Raw genomic sequence first — 12500 nt, forward strand, 5'->3', positions numbered from 1 at the left:
GCAATAAAAGGTAGGATAAGATGCGGGTTGTATGAAAGAGAAATAGTTTGGCTCAAAACTCATCATAAATGTTCAGAATTTGTTATAATCTGTCCAGCAACTAATTGTGGCTTGGAGTCACAACAACTAACAAACAGATTTTCCTTCTGACCTTTTAGGCCTTTCAAGCTGTTCGTGTTTGAACTATTACACTACACACACACACACACATTCAGCAGGCTGACATGTTATTGAGTGATGTTGGGGGAGACAGCTGCATGATCAGAGGGAGGTTCCATACCTTGCATCGGTGTCTATTTATGTTGGCACACAACTCAATCCCTGGAAAGGATCACAACAAATGTTACTGCTCAGTTCATGAGAAGCAGATAAAAACAGTTTTGCATTAGTCTGACATCAATGCGTCCATTTGTGCCATTGTGTGTGTGTTGAGTTTGTGCCTTTGAGTATAAATTGATTCAAATCAAAAAAATGTCCTTTGAGAGATAAGGAATCTGAAAGCAAAGGATGTGATTAAGCTTTGGTCTTATCAGACGCACCAGGTTCTGAACTGATTTCACCCCTCAGTATCTTGTGTCATGGCAGATTTATCTCACAGCTGGACGACACAGCGACAGACACAAACAGAACACGAAAGACAACAGCCATGGCACTTGTAGTAAGTGTGTCCTTGAACTCCTCATACCCTCATATTATCTGGGTGCACTCTTCATCCATGAAGTATAGTGATCTTGCCATGATGCAGAGACTCTCTGCTTGTGCTGTCAAACACGGCCCTTTTAAGCACGCGCTCCTTCACGCCCACTTACTGCAGGTAAGTTAACGTCGACTTGACAGACGTACTGTTTCAGTATCTCTGCAATTGTATTAAAGCCAATGATGGGCCTCTCCACTATGGCTTTGCTCACTAACATAGGTACCAGTAGTTCAGTTGACCCTGCTGTTTTAGTCTTAGGATCAAACCTCAGATTGTTTGATCCTAAGACTAAAACAGCAGGGTCAACCTCGACCCATCCTTGAAACGGGATTTCTGAGCCATTTGCAGCTCTCAGGTCTAGTAGCTCATTTTCACTCAGCAGGTCACTGATCGGATTGACTGGAACGTCAGGTAAGTTTGTTGTTTTGAATTCCTCACTCATTATGGAAACTTGTGCCCCTGTGTCCCAAAGAGCCTGAGTTTTCATTTTATTCATTGAACACCACACAAGACACTCTTGCCGATGAGCTATGCAATATGTCTTTGTTTTGTGGGAGAGTTGCATGCAGGAGGGGCTGGATTGATCTGATTTGATCCAGGCTGATGTGTATTGTATGATGGTGAGGATCATGTTTTTCATCTTTACCCAGCCCTCGCTTTGAGTTTTATGTTTTTTTTTCTGGGGATGAGTTTTGCAGCACATCTGTACTTGTCTTGGTCTCGTAAAGGTCGTGGCTCGTCCCCTAGTCACAACCTCTGTCCGTTCCCATCAGCCATGTGTACTTTCCACTCTCCATCCCTTGAAACAAAGATTACAACTCAGCAAACTCTCCTGTTGACACACTTTACAGCATTTTTTTGGTTCTTTAAAAAAAAACATTCATTAGATATACCTGTAGTTTACATTGTTATTATAAAGGTTTAATTTCATCTTTGTATGACTTGTTTGTGTCTGGGTCTAATGAATTCTCAGAATCCAATGTGAGACTATGGAAGGAAGATATAGATGACGAAATATGGTTGATGCGAGCATACATAACACAAAAACATTCGTTATGATCTGCACTGTAAGGTGCATATTGAAATGAAATAAAGAAAGTCTAAGTCTAAGTCTAATAAGCTAAATTGCATAAGTTTGTTGACAACATTCCTGATGCCTGTATCAAGTGCAATGAGGCCAGAGGGGCACTGTACCACTGTATATGGGAATGTGTGAAAATGAAATCTTTTAGTCAAGATATTATTAATATGATGGATCAAATGTTATCAAAGGAACTACCACTGGATCCAAAACTTGTATAAATTCTACCAACATACACTTACAAAGCAAAGAGTATAGATTTGTAGACATGTGTATCTTACAAGCTAAACGTATAATTGCTCTTAATGGGAAAAAAGTTGATGGGCCACACATCAGAATGTGGGTAAAAGAAATGGCGTCAAACATGTCAATGGAAAAGATAACATATACTGTTAGAGGTAACAATGTTTTTGATGATATCTGAAGGCTTTTTATGTACTTCATAAGTCATGATGTTAATGTTAGCAAACTGCTTCAGCAGGAACAAAGTGTGAGGGAGTAAGGTAGCACTATGATCTTATACATTGATTTGAGAAGCACCTTTTATTTATTTAGTTTTATTTTATTGTCTAATTATAATTTATCTTTATTTTTATTTAAATGTCATGTGTATATATGTATGTATGTGGACGTTTTTTCTTTTTTTGGATAGGTTGGGGGATGGGAGGCAGAACAGTGTGAAAAATGGTTGTTGTGTGTTAAATAACTGTTATTCACTGTATAATTTGATGTGATTTGCAAACTGAAAACCAATGAATCCATTAATGCTTGTTCAAAAAGCAGGAATAGACAGTCTAGCACAGTGACTGACAGAAAGACACAGAGGCAGACATACAAAATAGAAAATATACTCCGCTTTTCCAAATTGAAATAGTTTAAAATATAAGTTTAACAGTTGTTACGAATACAAAAAATGCTGTCAAAAATAAATGAAAATGTTTTAAAATATCAGTGAGTCAGTTGAAGTGCTGTCAAATTATAGAATACATCATGACTCAGCATTTTCTGATGATGGAAACTTTATTGCACAAGGCAATATGATTTTAAGGGAAAGTGGGCCTTTAGAGAACTGTCCTTAATTTTTTTCAAAAGACATGCCGAGACAGTGAGACACACAGAAACGCATACAGTTTCAAGTTTTCGGAGCATGAAATGTTCAAGCCCTGCCAAACCCATGTGTTTCCTAATGCAAAGTCAAACTTCTCCTTGAACAGATGGTAAGACACATGTAGTGGCAACTTAATGCAGTTATCACGTGTTGACAATAGGCAACCTTGGTGTAGAAGAGAAGTCGACATCTCCTTTATGAATGAACTGAAAAGAAGGAGTTGGGTGAAAAGCCAACAGCTGGTATCACCGATGCTCCAGTTGTAAAGGCCAATATCTTCTTCAGTTTGGATGGCCTTTCTTCAACAAAAATAACAATATCTTAAAGTGGTAGATGGTCCAATGAATGTTCATATGAAACATCTCTAAAGCAATTAACGTCAGCTGATACTGAATGAATTGTCAAAATTGTACTCAGCAGCTCTCTTATTTTTTTACAGTTCATAATTCACCTGTGAATTATTAAACCATCCTTTTGGTTTCATGAAGTTAATGTTAGACGTTGATCAGTGGGTCAAATTCTTAACCCTAATCAGATGAACCTGACTGTACAACAATCAACAAAGAATATCTTTGAAATGGACGTTGAACCCTGTGGATGACTTGAAACATGACAATGTCATGCACCAGTATATCCCTGGTTCTTATCGACCGCAAAGGCCTCAGACATCCTGCATTTGGCAATGTAGTCAAGCAGAGGTGCCTTTGCTTCTCAAGGTCTTCAAGTGTTGCACTTTCAGCATCACAAGGAGCAGCGGCTACTTATTAGTCTTAAGTTATTAGCAAGAACCCAGACATAAGACAATAGGACATTGTCTGTGCTTATTTGTTCATAAAGCTAGTGTTCCTCTCACATTCTGCCGTGCTCACATGGAATGTTTTAATTGAAGTTGTTGAATTGAAGTCTTCTTTCTGTTTGGCTTTCCACAAGTCTTGCCAGTCATTGCTGGTGTCTATAAAAAAAAACCATTAGTAATTAAATTCCTTTCTCCAATGACACAAAATAATGGTCAAAAGGTTAAATCTAGCCCTGATGTACAATATGTTAAGGGCAGCTTGACTGACAGCAGCCCTGATGAAACAACACAAGATCTTTTCTTTTTTTCCTTTTTTTAAATTGTGTGATATAGTGATGGCATTACAGGTGAAGACAAGTACAGGGGCATATAAACAACCAAAAAGCGACCAGAGACAAAAAGAGAGTACAAATCAAAAAAACAAGAATTATAACATATGCAAAGCTGAATATACTTGTGTGCTAATATGTATGTGTGTGAGTGTGTGTGTGTGAAAGAGAGAAAGAGGGAGACAGGGAAAGAGAGGGATCGGAGTGGTGTGTGAGAGTTTATGGGGCGTTGAAAGGGGGTAAGTGGTATGGGAGGAACCAAGAAAATAAATAAGTAAATTCATAAAAATAGACTACATTAATTAATAAATAAAAAATAATTCGCTATTAGATCGCAGGTGTGTGTGAATGTTTGTGCGGGTTAATTTGGGGTGGGGGGATTGGACGCACTGATAGTGGGGCGGTCATTAGTTCCAACCATCGAGGGAGTAGGCCCCAAGCAGTGGTCTCTCAACGTGGTAGCAGATGAGCTGGAATCCTCCAATCTGAGGAACAAGACCCATAACCTTTTATTATTTACGAAGAAGATGGCATCTTTGGTGGGCAGCCCTTGTTTTTGTTTGTCATGTTCTTTTGTCATGTTTTTCAATCGTTTATTTTTAAGTGGTGTTGGTTGAAATCATGGTGAAGGTCATTTCTGTTGAAACACGATCTTTGTTTCATTTGCTTCATATTTGAATTTTAGCAGAACATATTTTAGCAGCTTAAGGTATCAATAGGTCAGGTTAAAGGCAGGCAATTTTTTATCCCTAGAAGGCAAAGGAAGGCATGCCCTGCCCTACACTGCCTTTGATTGGCAGACTCTGTTATTGTTATCCTAACTCTAACCGATCACCAACCCCCATCTAACCAACCTAACCAACAAAGGCAACGTGTTGTGGATTAATGGAGCAGGACCCAAATGCAGGCAAGGGCAAAGGTTATTTAATAAAAAGTAAGAAAAAAAACAGACGTACAGTCTTATAAGGGAAAACAAACAAGATCGAAAACTCAAGTAATCATAAACTCAAACTCAGGCAGAAAAACTAATTGCAAAAACAGGAACAAAATAACAAACCAAACCACAGTTATCAAAGTAGGAACAAAGCGAGCGAACTGAGCCGAAACTGACATGAACATAACAGACAAACTGACACAGACAAAGGGAAGCACAGAGACTAGACACAAGAGGGCACAGGTAGTGAGACACAGGTGAGACACGTTAGGAACAAGGGGTGGACAATCACAGGGGCAGGAAACACAGGAAAGGCAAAGTGAACATACAAGAAAGGGAAACAGGAAGTGCAGAGACAAGAGGAATGAAACTACAAGGTAAAACGGGAAATTGCAAACGTAATACAAGAAACACGATGAATAACAAAAAGTAACCTAACAGAGAGACATAACCAAATGACAAGGAAAACAAAGTTTCTTAAAGTTGGGGTAGGCGATTTTTGTGAGAAGCCCTTTCTGTCATATAACTTGAAAATCTCGTAACATATTGATAGCAATGAATACATTGAATGATCTGACACTGAAATTAAAAAAAAATCCCTCATCTGTGGCCGTGGCAGGACTGTAAAAACCGTCATCCATACAATATGGCTGAAATGCGCTGAAGTTCAAAAATATAAACTCAAAACACACTTTAACTGCGTAGTATTGCTATCTGTGTTTATGTTTTAGATGTGCTTCAGAACTCTATTTTCAATTAGATTTCCCAACACTGTTCATTCTTTACATTTATTATGATAATGTCAGGTGTTTTCTTACTTGCGAATGAGCCACAAACAGTCAGTTTGTGATGTTGTGTTCTGACTTCCTCCTTCTATGCAGTCAGGTGCGTGTTCATTTGTTGACCATTCACAGAAACCGTTTGAGCTCTGCTACATTCTGTGGTTGTGGAAAGTTCTCAATTCCTGCTACCTTCTCCGGGTCGGGTCTCACGCCCATCTCATCAATGATGTGTCCCAGGAAGAGAATGTGCCACTGTCTAAGAGGATAGTTTTCTTGGCGATAGTTAAACATGTTAGGAGGACGGTAGAATTTCTGCTTGGTAATAGAAGTTGTGAAATGTCTCAGAGGATGCAGGTTCTTGGACAAAAAGGGATGCATAGAAGTTTTTCACTGCTGTGTCAAGTGAACAATTAGTGCATTTATCTGATTCTGTGAAGCCCATCTTCTATAATCTAGCGACAGTCTAATGTGTCCTATGAATAATATTGTACTGTATAAACTGTATATGTTTGCTATTGTTCTTGATGAAGATATTACTGCAGATTTGGCTCCAGAGGTTTGTGTTATCACAAATGGAGAGTTATTTTACCCATTTAGATATTAGTACAGGTTTCATACCAAGGTTTCAGCCTGATTTATAATCATGTACATTTTTGGTATAATTTTTTTTGCACTGGAAATATTTGATATTTTGTCAATTGGGATTGGATTAGTTAAAGAGTTAATTGTCTTATTGAGTGTTGGTAAAATTGTTGATCATAGTTGCACGTATTCTAAAAAAAAGTTAGTTTCAAGTGTTACATTTCTGGACCAGATCTGTGAAGCTGATAAGTCTTCCTGAATGATCTGATGAAGATGTGTAATACCCTTGTCCTTCCAGAGGGCGAACTTTAATGTTTTCTTGTTAATAGTAAAGTCTGGATTCTTCCAAAGAGGAGAGCGGAGAGATGGAGCAATTCTGTGAGAGTTTGTGATCTTTACTATTTTCCAACAAGTCTTTAAAGTTGCAGCGATAGATAAACTTTGGAGGCAGGGATGTTGTTTGATACTTAGAGTGATAAATGGGAGGTCAAATAGCTGTAGGTCAGTACATAATGCTTGTTATGTGTCCAACCAGGAAGACTCAGGCTTAGGACCTTTGAGCCATTGAATGAGGCATGAGCCTTTGATTTGAGCTGGTACGCCAGGTGATCAAATTCAAAATCTGGGGCTTCAAGACCATCCTGTGATTTGGGTTTTTGTTATATAGAAAGTTTTATCCAAGGAGGTTTATTTTTACAGTAGAATTTGGTAACTGCTGAGTTAAGGGATTTAAACCAGAAGTGGTTTGGAGTAATATGGACCATTGTGACTAGATAGTTAATTTTAGGAACAATGTATATATTTTTTGTTGCTATTCTCTCAGTGAGTGATAGCGGAAGGTTAATCCAGCGGTTCAGGTTGTTGTGTACTGATTGGAGAAGAGGTGTAAAATATAAAGTGAACAGCTCCAATAGATTAGGGGAGATATTTCCATGAATTACATTCATTGAGGGATGACTGAGGGTCCCTGAGGAGGATCAACACATCGTCTGCATAAAGGAAAATTTTGTGTTCCGTAATAGATGTCGGAATTCCTCTAATACGACTACTCTCTCTATTTGATGCTGCTAGAGGTTCAATGAATAAAACAAAGAGAGATGGAGAGAGATCTGTCCGGTTTCTGATGACAGTCTGAGATTGTGGATGGTATGATCTTCTAAAATCAATGATCATATCCTTGGTCTTTGATGCATTTAAATGGAGGGGGCCTCATCACACCAATTCACTAAATCCTCTACCACTGGCCCATACTCAGAATATCTTTATGGAGGATGCTGTCGATAACTAGCAAATTTCAGGATGTCTCTATCCCCATGCTGGCTTCTACAGCCATTGGTGTAAAAAATGGACAGCAAATGAGACAGGGCACAAACCTGATGAGAGCCAGTGGAAGAGGAGCGTCGTTCTGACCAGTCACTCTCACCCTCTGAGACGTATATGTTAAATAATCTGAAATCCAGCCCACAAGCCTTATGTCAAGATTAAAATCAACAAGCAAATTCAACTCTAATATATGTGGCTGGAAAGTGTTACATGCAGATGAAAAATCCAAAAATAAAAGTCTGCCATGTGTGCCATGTCCTTCTAGGTGAAAATGTCTATGTGAGCGTACAAATTAATCAGTTGTGTGAAAGCATTACAGTTGTGTCTGAGCATGTCATTTTCAGTTGTGTGTGTGAGAGCGTTTTGGTTGTGTGTGTGTGAGAGCGTTTCAGTTGTGTATGTGAGTGTATAATTTTTCAGTTGAGTGTGTGAGAGCCAATTCTTAATAATGTCCCTGACGGCCCCTCATAAACATCCCTTTCAAAATATAATTTCTTATATTCATAATACAAGAAATAACAATTGAGGAAAAACTAAATTAACTGTTGCTAAGGAAACTTTTTATTACAGTTTGACATTCTCACATCATGAAATTATTCACAGAAACTGATTATATTGTCAACAACTATATGTTCATGTATATGTAATCAACTTCAACAAAGAACCAATGTTTTTTCATCAACTTTGAGTTGAATATAGTTACATGAGGTGGACCCGACCTCCGTGGAAGTCTCCATGTTTGCTACGTCGTGTTGAATACTGTTGCAAAAACGGTCCAGAATACGTCGCATTTGCGTTGAAACACCATAAAGTGTCCCATGTCGGTCGACAGTGCGAGTGGTCTAAACAAGTTTGAGAAGCCAGAGCCCGGGAAGGGAGGAGGGGTGCTTAGTTGGTTGCGGTATGCTCCTTTTCCACCAGATGCCGCCAGAAAATTACAAAAATTGCACAGCCACCTTTGGAATAATTTGTCCAGCCAGCGCTGGTAAATTAGAGAACTGTGTGTCATGGTATGCCAAATCTGGAACAAATGCAACTGTTTTCATGAGGGCCTCATCTGCTTGCCCAGAACTGACTGTGAAGGTCAAAACTCCACCCACAGCCAACTCATCAGCTACGACTTTAACGTCATCCTTGGATGGACCACCTGTGATCAGAAACAACACCTGCTGGACTCCCTGCCTCCTGCGTGACCCAGTTGATTGCTGGAACATTTTGGAGAGGGCATGTTTCATGGCAGCTCCTGTGTTCAAAACTGAGCCTCCAGTCAGCCTGAGTTGAGAGGTTTTATTCACAACATCTTCCCTGGTGCTGTAGCTGTTCAAGTAAAATTCAATTCTCTGATCTGCAGCAAACTGCATGAGACCAATCCGGACCCTGTCAGCAGCTACATCTAGCTGGTTGACCACATTGATGATAAAGTCTCTCACAAAGGGCCAGTTAGTGCTGCCAATGTAGTTCGAGCCATCCACAAGGAAGACAATGTCTCGGAGCAATTTTGGAGTCTGCACTGTGGTTATCTCCACCACTAAGGAAAAGCATAAAAAACAAAGGATTAGCACCATGCAGGTGTTAGAAGATGTAGTTTAACAGTTTGTAAGGCATTAAAAGATCAAATCATGTCCAATCAAACAGTTATCTGGAAGTGCTATGAAGTTGATTCTTTTTAAAAACGATTGTACATGGGTGACAAAAAAACAAGGTGTCCCTGTAAAGTGCTAGCAAAGCACAAGCCAGCAGCATTTATTTATATTGATCTTTTTTTATGGCATCAGAAATGACATTAAATATCATTACCATTTATCAGTACTATACCACCTAGTACACAAAAGTGGGGCCATTATCGGTCGGGCTCTAGTTAGCAGTAAAAGCTTAGTATGGCAGATGCATATTTGATAAAATGTTGTTTGTTACAAAAATTGTGACAAATAGCCCAAAGAAAAAGTGAAGACCAGTGAAAAAGATGCTTTGTGTTTGGTACCAAAATATTGTATTAGTACCAAAACATAAATACAACTTTATTATTGTAATTCCAAGTTTGACAGGATCAGTCTGCTTTGTTTATCAAAAGCATCTGACTGGACTTGGTACTCTGCTCCTGGGCCTCTATTTAATTTTTTTGTCCCACACTGAGATACATAGTTGGAAATCATGTTTTAATATAATTGCAATAATTCTATTTATTAGACCAACAATGCTCATTAGAATGGAAAATCAAGAACAGAGATCTTCTGCAAAAATGAGCACACAGCTGACTGCAGCTGAGATTAAGTGAGTTCGACTTACCTTCCTGAGCATCAAGTTTAGGCAGGAGTCCTGCAAACGGGACACCCAGAAGGGCACAAAGCGGTAACTACCGATGCCTCCTCATCTTCTAAAGACACAAGGGGACACCTGTGAAACAGAAAAAAGTCTTATTTTCACATAGAGTTTGCAGTGCTGGAGCATTTCTTTTAAGATTTGAAAAAATTCTGGATTCACAGTTTTACTGCAACCCTTCTCTGAATAGAACAACATTGCATGATGGCTTCTTTACCCAAGATTTTAACATTTAATGTTCAACACACCAAACAAGAAGCATTTCTCCTGTCAGCTGTTTGTGCAGTTTTTGCAAGAATATGACAGATCTTACTGCTGCAGTGCCAACACATCCCAGTTCCTTCAGATAAAATAAGATTAGATAAAATTGTACTAATCCCACAGGGAAATTCACTTCTTACAGCAGCATCAAGAGTCAAGGCAACAAGGGAAGGGGTAGAAAATAATACAAAATATGGCATATATACAATAAAAATAGAAGAAAAAGACTATAACAAAAAGACTATAAAAAGATATATAGATTTTAAATAGTGTCCAAAGTATTGTCCTTTTGAAAGCATGCTAAAATTGTTGTTTGTTTGGATTAAATGCAGTGATTGGATTGTAAGTAGTTTTTTTAAGTAATAAATAAATATGCATATAAATAGATATTGCACAGGATGATAAAACTTCCACAGTTGTGGTGGAATATAGATAAAAGTTAAGAAGTAAAATGGTGAATGATGAAATGCAGTATGGCAGTGTGACATTAGTGCAAGTAGTTTGTTGTAATGGGACAACATCAGCACAGTGCTACATCAGATAGTGTTGTTGTAAAGTCTGACAGCTGTTGGGATGAAGGACCTTCTTGCACTGAGGGGCGGGTTGAAGAATGGGACAAGCCATTCTCATTAGATCATCAGGCAGAGGTAAGCACCCACTGTCAAAGTGTGGTGTCCATACTTAAAGTTTGCTATGTCATAACCAAACAAATTGACTGTTGTAACCTTTTCATTGCTCTTAACCGTTTTTAAACTTTTTTTAAGCGGCCAGAGCAGGAGCACTAGAGCGATTAACCCACTGACTGTAAAACACTATGAGAAAAACAAATGCCTGCATGTCAAACAGAAGAGAGGTGAAGCAAAAACCTTTAGAGAGAAAGAATGCACACGCTCCTCTCCACTCACATGGTTATGACACCCATCATAAGCTTACTTGTTATGACAAGAAGGAGAAAAATCTGAGAAATGACAATCTTAGTTCAACACTCACAAACACAGCAAACTTTTAAACTTACCGTGAGCTGAAGTAGTTGTGCTCCACTGTATTTGTTTTTGGTGAAAAAAAAATTCAGTTATGTAAAATGACTGCAAGCTGGACTTTTGGTCATTATCCTCCTGTTAAATTCCCCCTGCTGGCTTTTCCAGCACTTCCTGAGGGAAGGTGGCTGAGCAAAGCAGTGATAAGGTCCCTGACAAGAGATGTGCAGAGGAAGGGGTCCTGAGTGAAGCGGGAAATGGCTGAGACAGAAAGAGACAGACACCCTCCCGATCTCACACCAGAGGAGCTGTGGTGCTGAGTTCAACACTGGGATGGGACAAACTTCCAAACTCCTGGAGTTCTGCCACCTCTCTCTTCCTCCTCCCACTTTCTCTAAAGAAAGGGAAAAACAGAAAGAAAAAGAGGAGGGTGAGCGGGGGGGGGGGCTGAAATGGAAATAAATGAAAAGCAGACACATAGCCCTGTTTGGTGTGGATGTGAGCAGTGGGGAGGATGATGTCACAAACCTGGAGCAGGAATAATTCCTTACCCTTTCCTACATCTTGCAGTTTCTCCCTCCACATAGGGCCTTTTCTCAAGCCTCGCATCTGTCATGGTTGTTTATTCTTTTGGTCTAAAAAAATCAAAAGCCTTTTATTTTAAATAGCCAGGTACATTTTGTTTACTCTTCTTCAACGGAATTAAAATCAAAGTTGCATAACTACTGTAACATCCGTTTGTAAAGTGATGCAGGCAAAGCAAGTTCGTCCTGAAGTCTGTTTATATACTCTCAGTTTACATCCCATAGTCTCGCCAGCTGATAAATATGATGGACTGTCTAAGTGCTTGGAAAGAATAAAACAAACTCTTGAATATCCCACAAAGGAAAAGTGTTCTGGCAGATATTGAAAACGTGAATGCTGTCAACACAGCGTCTTGAATGTAGTTGTTTATTGTAACTACAACATAAAAAGCGACAAAGCAAATGTAGCCGATAACATAACAATAACATAATAACAAAGTAACATTGTTATTACCACCACCTCACAGTGGCTCACATTGCAGAATATACAGGCCCAGTTTACTGTAGATGTAGCAGACGAAAAACACACATGACAGTACTACTTTTAGGATTTCATGAGAGATTCAAACCATATCCTGGGCACATCCTGTCCTCTGTGTCAATATAGAAAGTAAACACAAGAAATTGATATCTACGCGCAAATATTACAGTTTAACTGGTGGTCATTTCATCCCGTGATTTCGGTTTACATTATTTTTTTTGACATAACAACATCTTTATTTACACA

General features: G+C 38.9%; 1 long non-coding RNA gene across 1 annotated transcript; it reads right to left on the reverse strand.

Moving 5' to 3' along the window:
* Nucleotides 1–4919: 4919 nt before the first annotated feature.
* Nucleotides 4920–11564, reverse strand: LOC118283076. Its single transcript, XR_004784423.2, has 3 exons — nt 11228–11564; nt 9919–10026; nt 4920–9160 (listed from the first exon to the last, which is right to left on the reverse strand). It is a non-coding gene; the product is annotated as an uncharacterized LOC118283076 (long non-coding RNA).
* Between the last annotated feature and the right edge of the window lie 936 nt (nt 11565–12500).

This window comes from Scophthalmus maximus, chromosome 14 (assembly GCF_022379125.1).
Source record: "Scophthalmus maximus strain ysfricsl-2021 chromosome 14, ASM2237912v1, whole genome shotgun sequence".
Taxonomy (NCBI): domain Eukaryota; kingdom Metazoa; phylum Chordata; class Actinopteri; order Pleuronectiformes; family Scophthalmidae; genus Scophthalmus; species Scophthalmus maximus.